The sequence below is a fragment of the Lissotriton helveticus genome, chromosome 8, assembly GCF_964261635.1.
Source record: "Lissotriton helveticus chromosome 8, aLisHel1.1, whole genome shotgun sequence".
NCBI lineage: Eukaryota > Metazoa > Chordata > Amphibia > Caudata > Salamandridae > Lissotriton > Lissotriton helveticus.
Window position 1 is genome coordinate 248440501 of NC_136069.1, and position 22190 is coordinate 248462690.

The following is a 22190-nucleotide window of genomic DNA, read 5'->3' on the forward strand; positions in this document are numbered from 1 at the left end:
TGTACAAACCATTGGTGAGGCGGTCATTGACAAGAGAACAATGTGGCCACAAAGACACTTGGGAGAAACAATCTTATATTCCACAAGCTGTCATTTCACAGCTTTGGTAACACAATTATATGGGCTATGTAGTCCCATTTATAACTGTTCACCTTAGTGATGAGCACGTACGACAGTATGGTGAGTGGCCCTATTTTATGCAACGTTGGTGCTTTGGGGACGACATCGTGAATTCTGTACATGACACACTTTTATTTTAGAAACTTGCAGTATCCAATTTCATTACAACATTGAGTTCTTATCAAACATTTTGCATTAGAAGTAAAAGATTTGGAGGCGCACGTCGCGGCGGACAAGATGGCCGCTCCCCCTGAGCTCTGCGATTTCGGCGGCGCTAATATGACGAAGGACTTGTTTACAGCTAGCGTTTCTGGGCAGAAACTGCTGTTTTTGGCGTCGGAACTACCCCCCTGCTTTTGGGTATTTTTGTAGACTGCCACCTGCATTTTTTTATATAGAAAAATGCGAAAATGCTGTCTCCTCGAAAACGGCTGCCATTTTTTTTTTCCTTTCACTCGTTTTTTTTTGTGAAATAATTTTCTATTTGGCTTCTGCTCCTTGGATTTGGCCCTTCATCCTTTTTTCCATCATCTATGGTTGTTTTATGAGGCACTTTTTCCCCTCTTCGTCGAACGCTGGTTCCTGACACTATTTTTTACCTCAGACTCTCTCTTCTAGGGTCGTGCACCTGCTTCAGGACTTACTTCAGAAATTACTTTGTGACCCGCTTCTCTGTTGTGCCATCCTTCTGTTACTTCTTGTCTTCGGCTGCATTTTTCTCCTTTTCGGATGTGTTTTTTCTTGCCTCATTGACACGACTTTCACGTGATTTCTTTGCTTCGCATCAAGCGCAGTCGCCTTTCCTCACACGCTGTGCTGGCTCCCTCCGCACTGCTACAATGGAATCTGCGCACAATGTAAATGTAAATGTAAATGTAGTTGAGCTTATATAGCATACAGCTACCCGCAGTGGGTTTCCCGGCGCTTGCTTAGGGAACCCTTCCTGGTATTCCCCTGTGAGATAGCAGGGTATCCACAAGGTGAAAGTCAGGCATCCCGCCGCGAGGGGCCGTTGTGGAGATTAAGCAAGCTATTGCCCAGAGTCACAGAGTGTGAACCCGTGAGTCGAGGAGGCACCGGGGCGAGAATTATCAAGTCCGTGGAATTTTTTTTTTAGGCCAAGACCCGCCGAGGCGGGGAATTGAACCCTGGTCCAGGACCGATCTCAGCTTCCGGGTCTGCTGCCTCTAACCCCTGAGCCACACTTCTCCTATAGCCTCTACTGCAGCCTCTTCTACGCGCAAAGATCCGGCTTCAACTGGCAAACGCCCTAAGAAGGACCCTCCTTCTCCCTCCAAATCTCCATCTCCTGTCACCCTTGAGGATATTATGGAGGAGCTTCGCCTCATTCGTCCTTTTATGGCGGATACTACTACCACATTGCAGAGATTGGACGAGAAGTGCTCCAATTTGGACAAGAGAGTATCGGACGTCGAGCAATAAATTAGCGATGCTCAAGATGTTGCTGCCACAGTACGTAGCCTCACTAAGGATGTTGAATTGCTCAAGAAAACCTCTGAGGATTTGGAAAATCGAAATAGGCGGAATAATCTGGTGTTCCAGAGAATTCGGAGGGGTCCGACATCATCCAATTTTTGAAGACCCAGGTTTTACCTATTGTTGGTCTGCCTAAACATGTGGATGTTATTATTCAACGTGCGCACCGTCTTGGCCCCAAGAACTCTTCCTCTTCCTCGAAAACCAGAGGCATCATTGCCTATTTTCTTCTCTACTCTGACCTTATGACTATTCTGCACTCTGCCAAACAGCACAAACAATTATTTTGGTCGGGTCACAAACTCTTTTTCTCTCAGGATGTTTCGAAGCAGACTGCTGCACGTCGCAAGGAATTTTTGGACTTATGACCTACTCTTCGCTCCATGAACGCCAGATATGGCCTCATCCATCCTTGTTTCTTCAAGGTTACATACAAGGAAAGGACATTCAGCTTTGACGATCCAGCTGATCTTCTCAAGTTTATCCACTCTCACAGAGAAGATTCCATGGAACTCAGCAATTCTTAATTTCTTATTGTTATTTGGTTCACTGTAATTTGTCTATTGTTCTTTATTCCCATGTCTTACTGTTCCTTTTAGTAATATTCCTTTGTTTTACTCCCTTGTTTCCTAGGTCTCCTCCTCAAGTGTTTTGGTTCCTTCATCTCCCCAATGTACTATGCTGTTGTTCGTTTTAGTCACCCCAGTTCGCTGCCCCTCCTTCATAATTGTTTGGTAAGTCTCCTACATTTCTTTTATATCGTCGTGTTTGGTCCTTCATTTGATTTGTCTCTTCCCTCATTTTTCCCTTTCTTTCACGTCATTGTGACCATGCATTGGACGTCATCTCTCTTTTTTGTGCGGTCGTCTTGTCTTGTTGCTCCCGCTCTCACTCTATTGCTCTTCATTTTAGCTGTTCTGTATGGCTGGAACCCTTTCGGTTTTTCGCCATCCTCCTCTTTTCTCACTTTCTCAGGGGAGCTGTATTCTCCCTCTCCTCCTTTCTTCCATTGTCCCTCTCTCCTTTTCTCTTTCTTTCCCCATGGCATTTTTTTACATACTTCTGTTTCTTTTCTCTTTCTCACTTTTACAGTTTTTCTCTCTTCATGTATTCGTGGCATTGGTTTATTACCTTACTTTTTGCTTGTCTCTCTCCTTTCAGATTTTTCCTTTCTTCTCAGCTCTAGGCACTTTTTCTACTGCTCCTATCTTCTTTTTTCTTATTTTTATGCTTACCTCTCTTTTTTATTTTAAATGACTGGTCTCCGAGTTATTTCTTGGAATGTCACGGGTCTTCGCAACCCGATTAAAAAACAACGGGTTCTATCCCACTTAGCCCGATTGAAATGTCAAGTTGCCTTGTTACAAGAAACTCACCTCTCCCAAAAAGATCTCTCCTCTTTGCGCAAACAATGGGTGGGTGATGTCTTCTGTTCCCCGTCAGTTAATAACAAGAATGGTGTTCTTATTTTGTTCCATTAAACGTTGTTAATTCAGTTGAAAAATGAAATTTCAGATTCTGATGGTAGATGGTTATACTTAGATGTTAAGGTTAATGATACCGACTTATCTTTTTGCAATGTTTATGGCCCCAATGGTATTGACCCCACATTTTGGTCGGATTTTGCCAAACTCCTTTCCTCTCATTCTAATGTTGATTTGATTGTTGGAGGTGATTGCAACCAATTAATGGACCCCTTTTTGGATTGTAAATCCCAAACCAGATATGTTCCCAATAAAATGCAAAAATCCTTTTCCCGAGCAATCTCCTCAAGAGGTTTACTTGATTCCTGGAGGCTTTCTCACCCGGATACTTTAGAACTTTCCTTTTTTTCCCCTGTCCATGCTTCACACTCCCGAATAGATTATATTTTTCTCACTGAGCACACCTTCCAATTTATGACAAATGTTGAAATTGGCTCTATTCTCATTTCTGATCATGCCCCTGTCATCCTAGAAATTAATCTTCCCTCCCCAGCTCCTAGTTCTCGCCGTTGGCGTTTCAATAATTCTCTTCTTCTGGATCCGCAGTTCATTGACCAATCCACTCTTTTTATGGACAACTTTTTTCGTACTAATCTTAATTCTACTTCTTCCTTTCATTTTGTTTGGGACGCTTTTAAAGCCTCGGCCAGAGGCTTCATTATTGATTTTGTTTCGCGTAAAAAGAAACTGGCCCTCTCCAAATCTTCCCTTATTCTCAGACAAATTAAAGACCTTGAGCATATTTTTTATACATCCAACTCTCCTGAAGCTCTCTCTTCCCTTATCAAGGCTAAACTTCAATTTAATAAATTTTCTTGTGACTCTGCCTGTAACCAACTTTTAAAATGTAACTCCAAGATGTATGGTGGGCGTAATAAAGCGGGTAGATCTCTTGCAAATTACCTTAAAATTAAGAAACAAAAATCTAAAATCGCCGTCATATCTGATGCCGCTGGGATTCGTCACTGCACGGACGATAACATTCTTGATTGCTTCGTCCAGTATTATTTCTCTTTATATACACCTGAATCTTCCCCTACTCCTTCTCAAATCGATTTGTTTTTCATCAAAATACCCAAATCCTCCTCTGCTGCCCTCGATTGCTCTTCTTTGGATGTCCCCATTTCTGAGAAGGAAATACTACAAGTAATTACTCTTTTACCTAAAGATAAATCTCCTGGCCCAGACGGCTTTACGGTTCGTTTCTATTTTCATTTCAAGACTTGTTTAATACCACACTTATCCTCCCTGATCTCTTCTTTTCTCACAAGCTATGTTATGTTTACTCCCCAAAAAAGATAAAGATCCCTCCCTCTGTAAGAATTATCGGCCAATTTCTTTAATTAATACAGATTGCAAAATTGATGCCAAGATTTTAGCTTCCCGTTTATCTACTTTTGTTCTAGACCTTATTAATATCTATCAGTCGGGTTTTGTTAAAGGTAGGTCTATTACCGATAACTCTAGAGCTCTTCTCAATATCATTCACCTAGCTTCCAAAATGACAACCCCTCTCGCTGTCATCACCCTTGATGCCGAGAAGGCTTTTGACAGGGTCAATTGGGTGTTTGGGGCTCATCGCTGGCATGGTTTTAGCCCTCACATCATTAAACTTATCCAATTATTGTATTCATCTCCCTCTACTTCTATTTGGGTTAACGGTGCTCAGTCCTCCTATTGTCCTCTTCATAGAGGCACTAGGCAAGGCTGTCCCCTTTCTCCCCTTCGTTTTATTTTAGCTTTAGAGCCTTTCCTTCAGAAAATTCGCCTTTCCACCTCCTATTCTGGTTTTGTTTATAAGTCGTTAGATATTAAATTCACGGCCTATGCAGACGATATTTTACTTTACATCTCTAATCCCGCTACCTCCCTACCGGCACTTTTTTACTTACTTACTGAATATTCCTCAGTCTCTGGTTATAAGCTAAATATTGATAAGTCTGAAGTCGTACCTCTTAATAAATATTGTTTTTCACACATGTTACAAGGTTCGGTCTTTGCTTGGAATCCCACTAGTATTAAATGTTTGGGCGTTTTATATTCTTCCTCTCTTAAAGACACTGTTAAAATTAACCATAAGGATACTCTTTCCAAGCTCTCTGCCCTCATTAAACGCTGGTCTCCTCTATTCCTCTCCTGGTGGGGTCGATTAGCAACTGTTAAGATGATGCTTCTGCCTATCATTAATTTTTACCTTTCCATGTTACCTATCTCTCTCCCTGCCTATTTCTTTAGTCAAATCAATCGTCTTCTTACTCGCTTCCTCTGGAACAACCGTAAATCCAGGATATCCGTTTCTCGCCTTCAACAACCAAAGCACTTAGGTGGTGTGAATTTTCCTAACCTTGTTCGTTTTCATTCCTCCTTTACTTTAAAACAAATTTGGCCTTTCCTTGCAGATTCGCCTTCCCCTACTCCCACTGCTTGGAGTGCTTTAGAGCTTGCTCAGCTTTTGCCTTTTCCTTTTCACGCTGCTATTCATTTATCTCAACCTCCGAGGCGTTTCTTTTCTCCCACTTTTAAGCTCTCTAGGGCGCTTTCCCACTCTTTGTGTCGTTCCTCCTTCTCTCAAGCTCAACTCCACTCCCTTATCCCGTTATGGTATAATCACTCTTTGAAGATCAACAACAAGGCCCTCTTCTGGAAGGAATGGATTGACAAAGGCATTATGTACATGCATCAGCTTTCTGTAGATGGTTCCTTATAGGATTTTTCTTCCATTCGTTCCTCATTTCACTTATCCAACAAATATTTTCCCTAGTTTCCTGACCTCCATTTTGCCTTATGTACTCTCCTCTCTCATTCCACTACTTTATCAGATACTGCCCCTCCTGATTCCTCTCCTTTAACTTTCACTATCCCACTCAAAGCAGCCACCATTTATAAGATCCTCTCCCGTTCTATTTCCGAACGCCCCAAATCCAAACCTGAACTTGCATGGGAAAAGGATTTAGCACAGGATTTTTCTATTTCAATTTGGGAGTCCCTCTGGTCTAAAATTCACACTGTCTCCCGTTCAGCTAGCACCACTCAGACTCTTTTTTTTTTATAATAGGCTTTTTCTTACCCCACACAACCTGTTTAAGTTTAAAGTCCTTGACTCTAGCCACTGTTGGTCATGCTCCCACCCTGATAGCACTTTGTTCCATATGTTTTTTCAATGCTGGTTGGTTGCATCCCTCTGAGAGCATATTTGGTGCAAGTTGAATGAGATTTTAAACTCTAATCATATATTTGATATTGTTCACATTTTCCTAGGTGGTTCCTCTCCTATTTGGAATGTTCCACACAATGTTCGTAATTTTATAGATTTGTTTCTAGCCATTTCTTTGCAGATTATTACTTCAAACTGGAAAGACATTTCACAGATCTCTTTTACTGCCTGGTGGAACTTATTATGTCATCATCACAGACTTGATCGTACGCATGCTACACTACCTCTCTCTTAATTAAAAGAGATTTGTTATGGTTACCCCTCACCGATTTTCTTTCCAGGCGCCTACCCTGATCTGCCTCCTCTTTCTTTTCTTTCCTTTCTCTTTTCTCCCCCTTTCTGTCCCCCTCTCTTCTAGCCTTTCTCCTTCTCATTTCTTTTATTTTTCTCTTTCCCTTCCTCACCCCCTAAAATCTTAAAAAAGCATTTTCCCTCAGTATATTTTTTTATATTTTCCCTTTGTGGTTTGTTTTTATATTCCACATTCAGACTTTATTATCTCATTTCTTTCTATTTCTTTACTGATTGTGCTCCTGTACTGATGTTTTACTTGGCTTATTTGATTCAATAAAGCTTTCTAAACTTAAAAAGAAGAAGTAAAAGATTTACTCAGATCTGTGCTTTGCTTAAAAATAACCATGAATCTTATTCTACAACATTGCACTGTTTTAAAAATCAGCTTCCTGTTTCTTTTATTTCTTTGTAATCTGGAACAGGCACAAGGATAGAGGAAATTGATGCCTTGTTACCACCACCACCTTTCCTTAAAGTCCCTACTGTACCACCAAGACCTACACGGAGTGGCACCATTCATTCAGTGTGTACATGGGCTCTAAATGGCCATAATTTTAGAGTCGGTAGAAAAAGATTAATTTTGGAGCACTGTTTGGGAATTGAAGGACAAAGAGTGTTCACACATCTTACTGAAATGTTTTAGTTTAAGGGCGAAGTACTGGGCGAGTATGATGAGGTAGTGAAGTCACTTGATGAACAAATTGTAACCCAAAAAAGCCTTGTTTATAGGAGGTTTAGAATTTTTTCAAGTGAATAATTTGCTGGAAAATCTGTGGGCTCATACATAGCAACATTGAGAGGTGTAGCGACAGAATGCGAGTTTAGGGAGCTAGAGGAACCTATCCTCAGGGTCCAAATTGTGGCAAAATGTTGCTACAAGAGAATCCAAGAAAGGCCATTTCCAAGCATGGACCTGTTACTTTAGGAAGCCACTGACATTGACAGTAGCATATAATATTGCCAAGGAGAAGCTAAGGAAATCAATCGCTGTGTCAACCTGTCAGTGATGGCAAACACATCTTCACAATTAACAGAATTTAGGACTTGACACAACATGGAAGTTGTTAAACTATCTGTCTGCAATACCAACACTTCCTTAAGATTGGATATACAAAGCACATTACCAAGAGTAAACTATGTCCTGCCATTTATAAGACATATATCAAATGTGGAGAAATTGGAAATTTTCCCAGAGCTCGTACAAATATGGGGGAGAAAGTGGATGTGCGCACAGTCGAAGTGATGGTGAAACTTGAGAGTGTGAATGGGCTAGTTCTATCCTTGACTGTATATCATATCAAGGAGCCAAATGTATGTTGGTCTGTGAAGGATATCATAGCAGATGTGGGGATTGATGGCATGCCTCTAAATCTAGTGGATGATTTGGGGGCTAAAATAATGATTATGTAAGAAGAAACAGGGAATGGAGCATAGTGTTGTCGTGTGCTAGTAGCATCCCATGTAATTGCCGCAGCATATACAAATCAACAGTTTGATCTGGATGCATACTTTTGGGCAGTCATTGAGTTCATGGACAAAGGAATCAGATGTAATGTGTTTGTGACGAACAACGCTTGCCTCAATATTCAAAGAAAATGTATAAATGTGTATAGTGAAAGTTATAGAACCAGTTGAGGCTTAACTGTGGAGTGCATCTTTCGTGACATGTCCTCATGAATTACACCAGAATGAGACTTTCAGTTCCACAGGGTGGGAGAGGGAGAGAATCCCTGTGGATTCTGTGATAATTGCTTAGGATTAAGGGGAGAGAGGTGCTTTTTTGCAGTAGAGGAAGTGGAATATTTTAGTCATATATTGACATCAGATGGCATCAGAGCAAATGAGAGTTTGTTAAGAGGGATAGCTTGTGTGCAGAAAGAAGGTAAACAATAAGTGATGTCATTTCTAGGTCTATGCAAGCTCTATATGAAATGTGTAAGTCTGTAACCTTGCCATTAAGATTGAACCTTTACCAAGGCTGTTGAAAAAGACTAAAGTATCTCGATATGACAAGGAACAGGATTTTTAGAAGATCTCGGTTTTGATAGTGCTTGCTTTGCCTTCCTGAGCTTTCACACCTAGAATCTCCGTATTGTAACAAGGACATAGCTTAATATAAAAAATATTGAGTCACCATCATGCAACAGCGAGATGAAATCATCTGGCAAATTCCGAGTTTTTGTAAAGCTAGCTTTGAAGCAACCCTGACAGACTAAGCTCTGTTGATTGATCTACTGGGCTAAATCAAACCTCCTAACATTTTTAGAGTACACTCCACTCCACTCCACTGTAGGACACTCCCAGCCATTCCACTTCATGAGATGCCACTTCACTCTACGGCACTCAACTCCACTCCACTCTTTGACATGTCACCGCACTCTACGCCACTCCACTCCACTCCACAACACTCTAATCCACTCTATGCCGCTCCACTCCTCAACACTATACGACATGCCACTTCAATGAACTCTAAGATGCACCTCTTCACTCTTTGACACACCACTTATCCCCCACGATAAGAAACTCGACTCCAATGAACAACACCCCACTCCACTCTGTGACATGCCACTCAACTCTACTACATTCCACTCCACTGTATGGCACTGTACTCTACGTCACTCTGCCATACTTTTCTTCAGTCTATGATACTCAACGACACTCCCTCTATGACACTCCTCACCACTTTAATCCACTCTACTATATGACACACCAACCCACTCCACTCTACTCCACTCTATGCTACTCCACTCTATGCCACTCTATGCCCCTCCACTCTACCACACTCTATGCCACTCCATGCTACCAAACTATATGACACTGTACTCCACTGTACGCCACTCCACTCAACGTCACTCTGTGCCACTCCATTCTACTCCACTCTACCACACTCTACCATACTTCACTCTGCAATGTTACACTGTAGACACTCCACTGTACTACACTATACTCATTCTATGCCATTGTAAATCACACTCAACAACACTCCACTCTACGCTCTCCACTCAATCACACTCCCCTGTATGACACTCCACTCCACTTTATGCCATATTATACAGCAATGTACCCCACTCTAAATAAAATCCATTATAAACTTTCCATCTAGTATGAAGCGACCATAAGGCATATACTTAACTTACCATACACGTAGATTTTACAATGCTATATTTATGATACCTTAAAAATATGGTTAATATTGGTACAGGCTCTTAATTTATTGAGATATTTGGTTAGTTCTGAAAAAAACATTTTTTCCATCTTTTTTTCCATTCTTTTCTAGATGGGTTCTTTTTTTAAAGGTCAACATGACCAACTAACTGTATTATCTTAGGTAAAAATGTTAGGAATGGAACGGTGCCATGTGGTGGGGTTCAAAGTTTGTTTAGGGAATGTAGGAGTGACGGTTGTGAAAGTTGCTGCTGAGTGTTCCTACAAGTGGCTTGCTGTTTACCTACTCTTGGAGATAAGCGTGCATTCGAAGAAAACTCACAGTGTCTTCAGTCTTCACACGGTATATGGATGTTTCAAAACATCCATTTTACAATGCCAGCTTGTGTTGCGGGCCTTTTCCTCCTGCCGCACAAGCTGCCATTATCAAATGGATGTTTCCGAACTCCCATAGGGCCGTTGCATCCTAATACGGAGGTCAGAACTGCCGACCTAAGGTCGAGCGGTCCCAGACAGCTTCGGTGTCTGCTCGACAACATAATGAGCCCCGATATGGTTAAAAACATTTAAGATAAAAACGATACATTTCAATGAAAAAAACAAAGGTTTAAACTTAGTATTAGTCAGGAAAACCTAATGTATTATTTCAATATAAAACCAACTTAATCTACACAAACCTTTTCTAAATGTATAGTTATAACTTGCGCACCTCCATACACAGTGTTGTCAACTCGCTAGCCACAGTACATTAAGCCTAACTAACCTAACTAGCCTAACTACATAACTGGTGAAGAGGTATTTACTTCAAAGAAAGTCACTGCATACTGCATAACGTCTCTATTAGGGTTTTGCTAAGCTTGGGAGGGGTTATTATATTCTTATTCTAGAATGACTGAAAACATGTATCTTGATTATAGTATTTTGAGGGCTCTAGGTTAAGGGCCTTATGCTCTTGACCCCATATTTGGCTCCAGGAATCTGTGTGCACGGTACACCCTGTAGGTTTAGTGAATAGTTGAGCTGGTAATATAGGCCACTTTATAAACACTTTTGAATTTTTGGGAGCCAATTAAAGGATTGCAGTATCATGTGGAGCCTCATATCAGTCATCAAATTAATATACGACAGGCTTTAAGGAGTGGAGCTTACCGATGAGGTAGCCTATTTTTTATAAGGTTTCCATAGTTACTCCTAGAGATTACTAGAGGCTGAACAAGAAAACTGGAGATCTGTCAATGGGATGAATGGTTTATTAGTTTTGAATAGTCTGAGCTGATAGTCAGCATTCCTAACTAATTGGTTTATAAAATATTGAAGAGTTCAGCAGGACATACGTTAAGAGTATGTTGCTTTGAAACAGCCTCACAAATTGCAGATCTTTGGCTTGACCCACTGGGTCAAATCAAGATCCAATAAAATCTGAAACTCTTAAGGTGAAATGGTTGACCTGTTGGATCTTACTTTTAAAGTCAGCTGAAAGTGGATCCAGCAGCAGACTGCCAGTAAGGGCAAAGGGTCCCCAACCCTCCACATTTACCAATGCATGAAGAGTTTTTTTTCAGGACAAGCAAAGGTCAGCCTGTCAGACACTCCTTATGTTTGGGCAGGCATACAGGTGCTCTACATATGCTAAATACACAGATTCCTGGTTGTGTAATCGAAAATTTGCCAGGCAGACAATTTCACAGCTCCTAGGCTTGAGCTCGGCAGAGGAATCGGTAAAAATAAATCTATTTACACCTTCCAGAATTTCAATCATGTGTAAATAAGGTATATTTGTTCGAAATACCTTTCTGAAAAGGGCCCAGAATGTTTTAAACCCTGCAGCAGGACTTGCCTGAACACTTGTGCAAGTTATTTCTAGGTTGAACTAGATTGCCATTATTTTTTCAAAAATGTAGACTGAAGGTAAAATCCTAGGACCTGTTGATAATAGTCCATGATAGTGCTACAGACTATGTAACTTACATTTGTGCCCTACTTACTACTAACAACTTGGTCTAAATGACTCTGATTGTGTTTCAAATCAAATTCTGCTAGGTGTTTCCTTAGCAACATTATTGTCCCCACTCCGAGTGCCATAATATTATTATGAGTGCGACATTCATAGCATTTTGCATGTAAGTAGGCCACACCTCCTCCTGAAACTTGCACACAATGTAGGGATGGTTGGTATCATGCCCACCATTTTTATTAAGAAATTGTAAGCCCAGTCATTTGCAAAGATAAAGCATGTGCATTTGTTCAGATGGTGTCCTCAGGGAACAAAAAGGGTTGCCCACCTAACACCTTTAGACTGAGTGACAATTTGGAACACAATTATGCTATTCAATACCTCAGATAAAGTATGTTATGTTATGTTATACAGTTTATTAAGCGCACAGCTGCCCCGCAAAGGGGCGTCCCGGTGCTGGTCCCAAGTGAAGAAACATAACTGAGGTAGAGAAAGACGGAGAACCACTAGTTCTCTGGAAATAGGTGCGTTTTGATGGCTTTTCTAAATTGCAGCACCTCCTCTATCTCTCGAATATGAACAGGAAGTGAATTCCAAAGCTTGGCCGCCCGAAAACGAAAGGAACGACCTCCTGCTCTACTACGCTTAAACCAGGGTACAGCCAACAAATTTTGTCCTGTCGACCGCAGAGACCGCGTAGGCATGTACAGGTTAAGCAGAGGGCTCAGCAATTTAGGGGTGGAAAGTCTGATGATTTTAAATGCGATACACAAGGTTTTAAACTGTATCCGTTGAGCCACTGGAAACCAATGAAGTTTCCGGATAATGGCCGATGTTGGGCTAAAACGCGGCAGACCTATTAGTGCTCTAGCAGCAGAATTTTGAATGTGTTGAAGGCGGGTGATTTCCGCCTTATTAACACCAATAAGTAACGAGCTCGCATAGTCCAGCCGTGAAAGCACCGTCGACTGGAAAATTAGTTGTCTGGTAGCGGGGTCGAAAAATGTCAGAACTGGCTTAAGGCTGCGTAAGATGCCAAAACACGTGGCTGCGACCTTTTTGGTATGAATAGAGAAACTTAGCTCTGAGTCTAGCCAGACTCCCAAATTCTTCACTTCATTCTTTGGTATCGGGGCAGTCCCCAAAGAGGATGGCCACCAATGGTCGCCCCACAGGTCCACCTTCCTACCAACCAGCAACACTTCCGTCTTAGCAGCATTTAACTGGAGACAGTTAGCTGTTAGCCAGTTAGCAACTGCTGTCAGTCCTGTTTTGAATCTATTATGATCCATAGTAGAGCCTTCAGTTAGGGCGACCACTAGCTGCGTATCGTCAGCATAGGAAACGATGTTAAGACCCCATGTTTTCGCGACCGCAGCCAGTGGTTGTACATAAAGATTGAACAGGGTGGGGCTCAAAGCAGAGCCCTGAGGAACACCCTGCTCAATCGAACGTGCCCTGGAAAGAAAAGGAGGAGTGGAGACGCGGAATGTTCTACCGGTCAGGAAAGAACGGAACCAAGCAAGAGCCCCATGTGTGATCCCAGCCTCTTCAAGACGATGGAGAAGGATTTGATGGGAGACAGTGTCAAAGGCGGCACTAAGGTCCAACAGGACCAGCGCCGCCATTTGACCATTGTCCATAGTGGAATGAAGGTGTTCAGTCACAGCCAGGTGCGCCGTCTCCGTGCTGTGACCGGACCGAAACCCATGTTGGGTATCGTCCAAAACGTCACCTGCATTCAGAAAGGTGGTAAGAACTGAATTCACGTGAGACTCCGCAATCTTCGCCGCCCATGGTAATAAGGATATGGGCCTGAAGTTTTCTGGTTTTAGTGGGTCTAAGGAGGGTTTTTTCAAGATAGGTGAAACCCAGGCCTGCTTCCACCTGGCTGGGACAGTAGCAGTAACAAAAGAGTTATTAGCAAGGTTCAGCAAGGGAGTGAGGCAATGAAGGGAGATCTCTCGAAATTGCTCAGGTTTTAAAGGGTCTGCTGGGGAACCAGATTTAATCTGTCTGGTAAGCTTGTCAAACTCCTTTTTAGAAAGTTTGGGAATAACTGACATCTTAGAAGTTAAACCCGACGAGAGACCAGGACCAGAGTGATATTGTGGCACCGTGGCAAAAGCCTGATAGATGCCCCGAATTTTGTCTACAAAAAAGGTAGCCAGTTCTTCACATAGGACGGCCGAGGGCGGAGTGGCATTATCCAGTTTTTTTATATTGAGCTCATTAAGAATTTTAAAAATAACGTTAGCAGGATTAGTGCTGGTCTTTATTTCAGATGCGTAAAATTCAGCTCGCACCCTGCAGATAGCTTTGTGGTATGCTTTTAGTTCCTTCATATAGCTAATCTTTTTCTGTAAGAAATAATCCTTTCTCCAGTCCCGCTCATATCTTTTACAGTGGGTCTTTAGGGCAGGCAAGGTATCATTATACCAAGGATTGGTATCTTTTGTGCATCCTTTGACCCATCTTCCTGGAATAAGCGTTTCCAGTGCCCGGGTAAGCCAGGTACAAAAGGAATCATAGCCAGTCTCCATGTCCGAAAAAGAGTCTAAGGGGTCAAGATCCAGCAGAGCTTGGAACTCCTCCAGCCGGAATTTGCGTCAAGGTCTTTTGCACATAGCCCTTTGACTTTTGAGTGTAGTAGTGATAGGAGTGGCCATTCTAGAAAGTTCTATATTAGTAAAGATAGGGTCCAACACATGGCCGCCTATATGGGTGGGGCTTTTAACAAGTTGAAGAAGCTGAAAAGCCGCCAAGTCGGAGATTAAAGTACGCACACTCTGATCTTGGTTAGAGTCAAAATTAAAATTAAGGTCACCCAGTATGTTAAAATTAGCTGACCTTACCGCATAAGCTTCCACCATTTCCAAAAGAGATGTATTAAAACTCTGCATGGGTCCAAGAGGCCTATATATTAAAAGTCCAGTAAAGGTAAAATGGGTGTTAACAGAGATGCTGAAATAGGCACATTCACCCCCTTTCAGGTCGAGTTTCTCAAATGTGCAGGTGTAGCCAGATCTAGTGATTGCGGCAATGCCGCCTCCTCTAGTAGTTCTATTTACTAGCTTAATCGAATAGTTAGGGGGTAGCGCTAAATTAGGAATGGTTGTAAGATCATCCCTCACCCAAGTTTTGGTCAGAAAAAGAATATCCGGGCTTTCATCAGCTAAAAGGTAATACACCTCCTCATAATGTTTCGGTAGTGACCTAACATTCAACTGTAGTATTTTTAGCCATTGCTGGGCAGAAGGATTATCACCGGCGCCTATCATAGTAGAAGGTAGAAAAGTAAATTGAGAACAAGGGCAGGTTACCCGACCACTCAAGAAATCGAGTGGACCCAAGTATTTTGTATTCTTGGCAGGACGCAAACCTAGCAGCTCTTCTTTAGAATAAGCTATAATACCTGGAGGATTAGGTCCAGCATCTCTGGCGGGAGGCAGTGGACTGGCGCGGACGGGCGCAGACGGGCTTGCCTTTGGCGCGCCCGCTGCGCCCGCCCGCTGCGCTGACGGTGTCCAACACACATTTATAGGCCGTGAGGAGGGTGGGAGAGAGTGAAACAACTAGACCACAGTAGTCAATGACCCCCCCAAGATAGCGGCTTACCCCTGTCCAATCCGGCGTCAGCACCTAATCGGCTGCGCTCGGATCTGAGGACAAGCTGGAATTAGAATGGGGCAGGACGAAGAGCACCGCAGGAGTGAAGGTACAGAATACCCAAGCACTGTACAGTCAATTAGTAGGTTTAAAACACAACATATGTAAATAAATCACAGGCTAAAAAACGAGCAAGTTTGTTTAAAATGCAATACAAGTTCCTCGAACTCCCGGCTTCCGCCTCAGGAGTAACTACACTTAAGAGTAGTGCGCAGCGTTTCTGGCGCGGTTTTAAACCCAGGGAGGGCGGGAGAGAGTGAAACAACTAGACCACAGTAGTCTATGACTCCCCCCAAGATGGCGGCTTACCCCTGTCCAATCCGGCGTCAGCACCTGATCGGCTGCGCTCGGATCTGAGGACAAACTGGAATTAGAATGGGGCAGGATGAAGAGCACCGCAGGGGTGAAGGTACAGAATACCCAAGCACTGTACAGTCAATTAGTAGGTTTAAAACACAACATATGTAAATAAATCACAGGCTAAAAAACGAGCAAGTTTGTTTAAAATGCAATACAAGTCCCTCGAACTCCCGGCTTCCGCCTCAGGAGTAACTACACTTAAGAGTGTATGTAACCTTTAAAGTCCCCCCAATTAGCACGTCACACTTCCTATGTAATGTTTCAGTAGATTCTAAGCAGGAACCTTTCACTCACCAAGGGTCAGATGCTAACTGGCCCACAAAGTTAACATCACTGCGCAAGGACCTATTTGAACAGGGATTACAGTTGTAAATGGTGCAATGTTTATCATATCCAATAATTCAGGGGTAAGGTAATGTTTTCACCCTCTGTTACATTTTGAGGGCCATTCCATGGTTTCCCTCATATGAGTATGGGTCGAGACCAGTTTGGAAAAACTGCATGTAGCATGCTGCCCGTGTACAGAATCACATGGATCAGGATGACCGGACACAGTGCAGGAGGAGTATGTGATGTATGTGCCCTGGAGGGACAGATTTGAGCCTTTTTATCATACAGCCAGATAAGACACATTTATGTACAGTACATATAGAAAAAGTTATCCTAAAGGTTTGGCATGCATACTGCCCTCCAGGATGCCCCTGTAATAAAACATTTTAATTTTAAACAACTGCTTTTAACAGTATTGAGGTATTTTGGAATGCTCTGCAATGGGAAGGCTTTCTATATAAAATGCTATCAAATATTCATCCCAACTTTATTTTTGTATGCTCAATTTCCAGAGTGATGTTTCTCCTGAAAGAATATGGCTCTACACACATTCAAATATTGTTTTAATTTATTTACCGCCTCGATCCACCTCCATTTGAGTTTTTTAGTATCTTTTTAATGTCTGGCTTGACAGTACAGCTGTCACAAGACAGGTAGAGAATTACCAGGAGAGTTGTTATCATTTCACCCATATGTTGGGAGACAGGAGTACAAGTTTTGATTGGTCAGAAGTTCTGTGCTTCCACAAAAGGTGCTTGCCCCCCATGCAGTTATGATCAATTTGTTTACTTTTATGCTTTTTGGTTATTTTTTCAGCTACCTTAGATTGAAATCTCAGGGACACATGAGTGACATTGCAATGCTATTAAAGTGTCTTAGATAACTAGATCATTTATGTTGTTTTTCTATGGCAGCCGCACCGATGTCTGGCTTGACAGTGCATCTATCACCTGACCTTTTAACTACCAGCAATATCATTTTACAGTTTTTTGCTTTCTCATACATACATATTAATTTCCATGCTATTTTAATATTTCCCATTACTATACAACTTTCCTTTAAAGCCAGACCTATAGGCTTTGCTGATGATAGCGTGAGAGATCAGGATGGTATTTGTACCACACAGATTCCAATCCCTATGTACACTGGGATGGACCGTTATCTAAAGCTGAGATTAAAACCATAAATTCCGCAATATATGAATGACAGTAAACAACAAAGTAGGGTAATTTGGCAACAATGATGGTTTATTGACAAATTAATATACTTATAATCTCGAATTGAATCAATTAAGCATAAATCAATAGTCACTGAATACAGTATGTTTTGGACCTGGCCTTTTGGCAGGTTCACCCCGAAACTTTTTGCTTTTGCCTAGCCTGTTTCTGTAACCTGGTGTTGGTGATTTTAGGCCTCTGCACACTTTTTCACTGTGGTACAGTGTAAAGTGCGTGAGCTCTCTGTGTATGTGTGGTGAGTGGCCTGCCCTCCCATAGGAATGCATGGGGAATATGTGTGTCTATGGTAGTTCCTGATGTGTGGGGAGTACAGGGTTGAGTTTGGTATGTGCGAACTCGTGAGATTGAATGCTGCGCAATGATGTGTGCGGCTTTAATGTGTCTAGTGTGCAAGTGCCACTTCTAGAAGTTGGGGTGTCTGTGCAGTGAATGTGCTGGGTTGTGATTGGCTGGAGCTGGCTGGTGTGCCTGGCTCCTGGAGTCAGGCTGGGTCTGCCCCATTGGTGAATGGGGAGATCTGCATGTTGATGGCAGGGAGGGGCTGCACCTGGGACCTGAAAAGGGCTGGGTTTTCCCTCCACAATGCTGGCTCCGCCCCCTGTGGTGTGTCTGATGTCCCTGACCCACCTTGTGAATAGGCAGAGGGGCTGAGCAAAACAAAGTGCTCAGGAACCAGTTATATCTGGTTCGCCCCTTGCCTGAACCTTTGGACAAAGGAATTGTGTGTATAAAAAGAGGCTGTGACCTCTTGTAAAATGTTCTTGTTTTTCCTAACATGAAACAACCAGGGGCGTGCTGCTGCTGGGGCCCAGGGGAAGGCTTGCCTCCCTGGGCCCTGCCCAGCCCCTGGAACCCTGTCTGCTGTACTTTTAAAATAATGGGCTTGTGATCGCTGGATTTTCCCTGGAAGCGCTTTATTTTCAGCCTTGCAGCGCTGGACTGCATCGTGTGCGACGAGTTCACTCTGACTGGGGATCCCCCCACCTCCTTGTGCTCCTCGCAGGTGCCCACCCTGCATTCTGGCAACGTATCTTTATTTAATTTAAGCAGGTGCCCACCCTGCATCCTCGTTGCATTTTTAAACTGAATGGGTGCCACCCCGCTCCTGCCTTTACGTTTGTGCTCGAGGGAGCCTACCCCTCATTTGCCCAGAGAATGACAAGATCCCCACCGCCGTCCGCGGCCTGCCTGGTTGTTGGCGGGGCCAGACGGACGGAAACGGAAGCAGGGGAGCAACAAACATGGCGGCGGTAGCAGGGCTCCCGTGTGAGGGGGAGAGCCCTGCCAGTGCGCAGTAAAGCACCGGGTCCCAGGAGGAGGCCCGGGTGAAAAGGCAGTACGGCGAACTTCCGCAACGAGGCTCCTCTGAGGAAAGAGGAGCCCCGCATGCTGCCCCGGTGAAGTTCTGCGTGTACTAGCCGCCGGGACAAAGAGGAGCCTCGCCCTACCCTGCGCAGACCGGAGGAGTGCTGCCGAAGAGCTCCGGTGAGTGGGGCAGATCGGGTGCATTTTCCGGGGCCCACAAGGCCCAGTGGTGGCCGTGCCTGTGTCCTTCAGCGGCCCCAGGGAGCGGGCCGCTGCAGTTTGTGAGCCTTTGTTGACTTCGAGTCCCCAGAGGGGGACTCCAGCGACGGGGCGCCTTTTCTTTAGAGCCCCGAAGGCTCCGGGGGCATGGTGTATTCAGTCGTGTCGGGCTCCACCGAGTGAAGGGTCAGATCTGATTCAGAGCCCCAAGGGCTCCACCCGGGCCTAGTTGTTCTCAAGTCCCCCGTGAGGGACTCCAACGTTGTCAGGAGGCTCCAGAGGGCACATTCTGTTCCCGAGGTCCCCGTGTCTGTGGCCATATTGAGGCGCATGGTCGGCGCCTGGGCTGCCCCGCTGGTGAGAGGGCCGCCCCAACGACAGGGGGCATGATTTGTTGAAAGAGCCTGTGTGGCTCTAACCTGGCCTCATTGTAAAGTATTAGGGTGTGGGGGCATTACTGACTCTGGAGCCCAGAGGGCTCCCACATTTGGGGGACATCTTTACTTACAGAGCCCCGTGTGGCTCCAGCCTGCGCCTAGTTGTTTTAGAGTCAGATGGCTCCCACCTTTAAGGGGCACATTTGTTTTAAGAGCCTAGAGGGCTCCAATGTGCGCAGAATGTGTTTCCAGAGCCTAGAGTGCTCCACCCTGCGGAGCAGTTGTCCCTACGGGCCAGTGAGAGCCCTTGCCGCAGTTTACAGATCTCAGCTGCCCAGCAAGTAGTGGGCAGCTGCACCGTTTAGGCACCAAATGGAGAGAGAGTCCCTGAGAGGCACAGAAGCGGCACAGAGGTGGCAGGCCTTCCACAGCTGCGCAGCACTTAGTGCCAGCTGCAACGTTTAGGCCCTGTTACTGTTCTCAGCTGCCCAGCAAGTAGTGGGCAGCTGCAACGTTTAGGCTTGCGCCGGTGGCGCACCCCTGACTGGCGCTGCGTTGGCAGCGCGCCCTGACATTCTGGACACAGGGCATTTGAGCCCCTTCTTGAGATGGCCAGTTGGCCAGGGGGGCTGGTATGTGGATAGGGTGCAAGGCCCTAATGTGATTTTTGCGCAATGTGATTTTCCACTATGTTTGTGATGATAATTGCCTAATGGGATTCATGGGCTAGAGTGATGAGGTGCTAGGAAATGTATTGTTTATAGTATGTTTGGCGCACCCTGTATCTGATACCTCTAAAAATTTGGTTTATGATTATGAGGTTGTTTTACCTATGTAGGTTTATGCTATTGAGATGTTTTCACTCTGTGAGTTATGCCCCTAAATGTGAGTTATTCTTAGGGGGTAGGGTCTAATGTGTTTAGACTAGTGAGGAGATTGCCTACTGTATTTATACTGGTTAGGCCTAATGTGATTGTTGCGTAATGTGCTTTGCCTTTATGCTTGTGTTATACTTCTAAAGGTGCTCATGCTTAGAAGTTTGCTTTGCCTAGTATGTTATACTAGTGAGTTTGTGTCCCTGCGTGATCTAGGCCTATGGTTATTAGTATTGCGTAGTGTGTACCTACCTTTACCAGTGGTTACTGGTGGTGTTCTACAATTTTCAATTTGTGCTACAACTGTTCTAGGTACTAGTTCTAACAAGTGCTTGTTCCTGAGAGTGGCCCACGTGGCACTGTCCCATGTAAATAATCCCGTGTGAATATTGCCCGTGCCAGTTGGCGCAATGTATATTGTGTGATTACTATCTGATGTGTTTTGACAATACAAAAGTTATTTTTATATAACCTTGTGTGGAGTTCCTTTTGTAGTGTGCCTGGGATGTTGTTGCTTTGAGTGTGCGCAAATGCTTTACACATTGCCAACGGGATAAGCCTGTCTGCTCGTGCCAAGCTACCAAGGGGGTGAGCAGGGGTTATCTTGGCGTGTGACTCCCTTGCCCTGACTAGAGTGGTGGTTTCTGCCTGGCTTTGGCACAAGCCTTAGCCAACCAGAAATCCCAGTTCTAACAGTATGCATGAATATAATCCAAGCAATTCAAATCAGGAAATGCAAGTACACGTTATTAAATACAATTCTATTTCTATAAAGGGAAACTCCCTAATGCTAAGTAAATGTGGAGAAGTGGGAACATTTTAAAGAAGCCAGTATCAGCAAATATAGCATTGAGAGTTGAACCAAATGAATGTGCCAATCAAGAAAAGAACTTGCTCTAGTATGAAGGTCTATCAGCAGAAATATAAGGATCTCTTGGACTTGAGAGAGGGAGGGAACGTACATGGATGAGAGGGCAGGCCCAAGTGCTCTGACTAACCTACTCAGCTTCACACATTTACAACTTGAAATGAGGTGAAAGCGATCCATTGCATAGGTTCCCACATATGGAGAACCAAACAAAAATCAGTGTTCCTGATGTACTTGGTGTCGCCTCTTTCTCACGGATAATGCAAAGCTAAATGTCTTTCACAATATCTCACGAAGGAGTATTCACCACTTCTGACTCCCATCCTGTGCGGGTGCTGAGAATCATTGTCCAATTAACTAATTGCAACAAACATGATCTTCACACAGTAAACTAACAGAAAATAATGCATTTGATGAAAACGTGGAGACTGGTGCCTGAAACAAAAAGAGAGTTATGCACAGCAAGCAGCAATAAAATATTTTATTTTAAAATGGAGTCAGGGCCCTAAGGCCTATGTCAACTCATGTCAATTTTACAGTGCACATATTCTATCTATAGTTAATATAAAACACTTTCACTCGTTTCACTATATTAAACACAAATAAATGATGGGTACTTTTCATCACCACTAATGCATATTTGCGAAATCATACTTTTATTCAGGCAACTGTGTGGTGGTCTAAGAATACTTTCAATCGTCGCAAGGGATTGTGAACACTGACTAACAAACTGCAGATCTTTTAAACCCATTTTATAGATCTGTAGGGGAGTTCGATAAGGCACCATTCGTAGATGTTTCGTGTTTGCTGCTGCCTAGCTAATAATTGTTTCACAAGCTGCTTGATTTCCACTTGGCACGCTCCTCTGCTTACTTGTGTCAGATATCAGCCTCACGATTCATGGGTACTTTTAATTTTAGGATCTGGCCTGTAACAACTCGATTAGGAGTTTCCGATTGAGCAAGCCCAGAGCCAATTCCATTTTTAGATTCTAGAGTTCTGCTTTGGTTTATTGAGCCCTGTAGGTCTACTGTGCCAAGATTCTGTTTAATTTAACATAATTTAATTAGTGTTACATCCTGTAAAATCGTGCGGGCTCTCAGTTTTTTTTCCAGTTCACACATTTGCGTTTTGATGCTATTCATAAGCATATTTGAACTCCTCTATGGCATCGAAAAGTTGAACCAACGCACTCTATAGGTTTACATCTATGTCCCCTCA

The 22190-nt window shown here is 43.5% G+C and overlaps 1 protein-coding gene across 3 annotated transcripts in view; it reads right to left on the minus strand.

The window, feature by feature from the left end:
* TRPC6 (transient receptor potential cation channel subfamily C member 6) overlaps positions 1-22190 on the minus strand; it is a 453173-nt gene that overhangs the window by 233278 nt on the left and 197705 nt on the right. The gene's annotated exons all lie outside the window — the stretch shown is intronic.